The following is a 5,000-nucleotide window of genomic DNA, read 5'->3' as shown; positions in this document are numbered from 1 at the left end:
ATGATTAGAATGATAATCAAAATAATTTTAATAATAACAATAATGATGATGATAGCTATAATAACAATAATAATAATTAAATAACAATGATAATAAGATAAAAATAACAATGATGATAACAATGATAATGATAATAATGGCAACATTGATATAACTGATGGCGATAAGCATGATAGTTATATTGATAATAATAAGGATGATAATAGTCATAATAACAATAATAAGGATGATAGCATTGATAGAAAATAACAATAATGATATCCTTTATTGCCAAATTGCATCGGTTATTCATCACAGCAGTGCACATAATATAATTTTACCTTTCATTAATTTTAATATAAGATTCCAGTCATATCAAAGAACATCACACTATCACATGAATTATATATATCATACTTCTCACTGTCCCTAAAACAGATTCAAGAAGCACTGATTGCAGAATTAATATTTTAAAAAAAATCTATACATTAAATCTAAATTCAGATATGGCTTATTATAGTGAAGATTGACTCTGTTTATATGGAAAAAAAATATATATATATAGAGAGAGAGAGATAGAGAATCCATCTCATTGGTGTTTTGTTCTGGGCTCAAAACATTAACATTTTCGTACCGCTTAAAGTAATAGATTTCTACAGCAAACAAATCATTATTTTGTCTGGTAGGCCTACCTCTTATTACCTTTAAAGAAGAATGTTATATAACCAGCCAGGTAATGGATGCTTCAAGATCTTAAAAAAACGAAAATAACAATGTGTTGCCTAAAAGCGGGAAATGTGTGGCCATGTTTTCTTAACTCGCTTTTGTCTTCGAAATGTGAAGTTTCGGAATTCTTTCTCTTTGATTCGAAGGAGAGAGAGAGAGAGAGGAGGGGGGGGGGGCGAGGGTGAGAGAGAGAGAGAGAGAGGAGGGGGGCGCGAGGGTGAGAGAGAGAGAGAGAGAGAGAGAGAGAGAGAGAGAGAGAGAGAGAGAGAGAGAGAAGGGGGGGCGAGAGTGAGAGAGAGAGAGAGAGAGAGAAAGAGAGAGGAAGGTGGGCAAGGGTGTGAGAGAGAGAGGGGTACAGAGAGAAAGGGGGAGGGAGAAAGAGGGGGGAAGATAAATAGAAACATAGATAGACAGACAGACAGACAGAGAGACAGACAGTCAGACACGACACAGACACAAAACAAAACAAACACAAAAACAAACACAAACACAGAGAGAGAGAGAGAAGTAAGAAAAAGAAAAAGGTAGTTGGAGAGAGAGGAAGAGAAATTATGAATAAAAAGGCATAATACAAAGGGCTGAGAGACAAATACTACGCAAGGAACAGCAGTCAATAGAACGTATCGATAAATGTAAATAAAAAATTAACGTGTGGCATTTCGGGAGCATTTTCGCTGTTTAATGCCCATCCTTATGGGTCTTTGTGAGGCATTGATCTTTTGCGGCAGGGTGGAGAGTGAGAGAAAGAGGAGGGGAAGGAGAGAAACAGAGAGAGAGAGAGAGAGAGAGGGGGGGGGGAGAGGGAGAGAGAGAGAGGCTAAGAGAGGGAGAAGTAGGGGTTGGGGGGGGGGGGGGGTGGTCGGGGTTGGTGGGGTGAGTGAGTGGAGTGTGGGGGTGTGTAGAGGAGAAAAGAGATGAGTGAGTATGATGTAGTTTTTTGGATAAGGGAGTATGAGCTATAGAGAGAGAAAGAGAGTAGAGAAAATAGCTGTGTGTAGTGTGTAGTGTTCTTGATGCGAACTCGAGAGAGGTCAAAGAGAGAGACAATCTGAATATACACATAGAAGAAAGATCGAGGAGTGTTGTAATGAGAGATGAGAGTTAGATTGTGAGCAAGTACGATTGATTCGAGAGAAGAGAGAACACTGAGCAGAGAGAGTAGAGATACGTTATTACGAGAGATCTAGCTATGATATAACATAAGCATCTCTGAGATATATCGAGAGAGAGAGAGAGAGAGAGAGAGAGTAAAAGTAAGAAATAGCGAAATGGAAGGAGAGAGAAGAGAAATGCAGAGAGAAAGACAGAGAAAGAGAGGATGTGCCAAAGACAGCCAAGGGGGAGAGGCATCAATATGCTAAATGCAGAGCCGCGGAGTGTGCATTATGCTTGCACAGTTGATTCGATGAGAGGCGCCATTACTTGGCTTGCTTTCTGTGGTCTGTGCTTCCTCGATTAAGTTATTGTGGTCATCTTTTGAAAGGTTGTTTGCTATATTTGTGTGTGCTGTATACTTGAATATATACTATATAATATATATAATATATAGTATATATATATATATATATATATATATATATACTGTTATATTGTGTGTGTATACTATATGCTTAATACATATATATATATATATTATATATATAAAATATATATATATATATAATAAAAAATATCCTATATTAACAATATGTATATATTCTATATATATGTATATATATATATATATACATATATATATATAATACGATATATATATATATATATGACGTACATATATATGATATGTCTAATATATACAATATTACATATATATATAATACTATATATATATATATATATATGTTAAATATATATATAATATGTTATATATATATGTATATAATATACACTAATATATATATATATGTATATATACATTTTATATATATATATATCTATATATATAATATCTTGCAATACATAGTACTTAAACTACATACATATAAATATATAATACAAAAAGTATATCTAATATAATATATACACACACACATACACCCACACAAACTACCCACTGCAACACCACACAACCACGACAACAGCACACAACACACAGCTAATCACACACACACACACACACACACATATCTATATATATAAGTATATACTATGTATAATAATATATTAGTATATTAGAAAAATAACTACAGTATATACTATAATATTATATATATATCCTATATATATAAAATATATATATTATATATAAATATATGTGTGTGTGTGTTGTGAATGCGCGTGTGTGTGTGTTGTGTCGCTGTGTGTATGTATACTATATATCGCATATATTACTATATATATATATATATATATATATATGAGTATGACGCTATATATCATGTATATATATAATAATCTATATTATATAATATATATTTGTATATATGTAGTATATATATGTTTATATATACATTCCTAATATATATATATAAATTATCTATATATTATATACTTGTATTCATTGTAAATATATATATATATATATATTTATATATATATATATATATATATAAATGATATATTAACTATTATATATATATATCAACTCGTTATACTATATATATATATATTATATATTTATATCAATCTATATATATATGATATATATATATTTATATAGAGAGAGATAGATAGATAGATAGATAGGATTGATAGGATTGATTAGATAGATATAGATATATAGATAGATTATATATATACATTCATATATATACATATAATATGTATATGTATGATACATATATTTTCATAATATATTATAATATAAGCATATATATATATGTATATATGTATATATGTATGTTTATACATATATATATATTTCTTATATAACTATATATATATAGTTTATATATTATAATTTATATATATTATATATATATATATATTTACACACACACACACACACACACACACAAGCCATCACACATACCATATAATATAATCATTATATCATATATTATATATATCTATACTATATACGTATTATATATCTTATTTTTATACATATATATATATAGATATATTATAATTCTATATATTATTTATTGTATGTTGTATGTGTGTGTGTGTGTGTGTGTGTGTGTGTCGATGTTTATATATATATTACTTATTGATTTATATTATATTTTTGATATAATTTATCTTTATTACATTATATATTATTACTATTGAATATATATTATATATATGTGTGTGTGTGTTGTGTGTGTGTGTGTCATCGTGTGTGTGTGTGTGTGTCTTCGTGTGTGGTGTGCAGTGGTTGTGTATTATGTATATATTATACTATCTTATATATATATATATTGTCTATATATTATCTATATAATATATATATATATTTATATATATAATATACACTTATTACGCAAATATATATATATATATCATTATATCCCCTACTAATATATATATATATATACACTTAGTTACAAATATTCTATATATATATACTATATATATATATATAAATATATATATGTATGCATAAATATATTTTATATAGAACATATATATATATTTATATATATATTATATATAAGTATATTTATGTCTCTGCATATTATACCACAAAACATTCACAAAACCCATGTGTATGTTAAACTATACATGTGTATGCTCGGTATGTATATATATAAATGCATGTAAAGGCATTTTGCATCCTTCTATTTTCTCCTCCGACATCCATCAACACCCACGTCGCAACCGGAAAACATGCGCCCACACACGTGCTTGCGGTATGCATTTGTATGCTTGTTTATGTATGTGTGTGTGTGTGTGTCGGCTTATGTGGGTAGTGTGTGTGGTATGTGTTGGGTGTGGGTGCTTTGTGTATATTATAGGTATATTATATATGTTATATATATGCTAATTTTTTTTTTTATATATTCTTTAAATTATACTATATTATATAAATATATATATACTTTATATGCATCTCTCTAAATAATGTAAATATATACATATTTTTTATATATATATTATTTTTTTATATATATATATATATATATATTATATGTAATTTTTATATATATATATTATATATAATAAATATATATTTTATATGGTATATTTATCTTATAATATAGCATATATTATTATTTAATAAAATCAATATGTGTTTGTGTGTGTGTGTGTGTGTTGTGTGTGTGTGCCCCCGCCGCCCCCGCCCCCCACCTGTGGTCCTTAAGTAGTTCGTGTGTGTGCTTGTTAGTGTGCAACATCTCAGTTGTGGGGGCCAAGACTGGTGTGTAAGA

At 28.6% G+C, this 5,000-nt stretch overlaps 1 protein-coding gene across 1 annotated transcript in view; it reads left to right on the top strand.

The window, feature by feature from the left end:
• Positions 1–5,000, top strand: part of LOC147471191 (uncharacterized) — a 40,518-nt gene that overhangs the window by 839 nt on the left and 34,679 nt on the right. The window lies entirely within an intron of this gene.

The sequence above is a fragment of the Penaeus japonicus genome, unplaced genomic scaffold (assembly GCF_977035675.1).
Source record: "Penaeus japonicus unplaced genomic scaffold, GWHDUDI00000001_assembly GWHDUDI00000010, whole genome shotgun sequence".
Classification (NCBI taxonomy): domain Eukaryota; kingdom Metazoa; phylum Arthropoda; class Malacostraca; order Decapoda; family Penaeidae; genus Penaeus; species Penaeus japonicus.
Note: the sequence above shows the minus strand (reverse complement) of the source record. Positions and strands in the feature narration are given on the sequence as shown.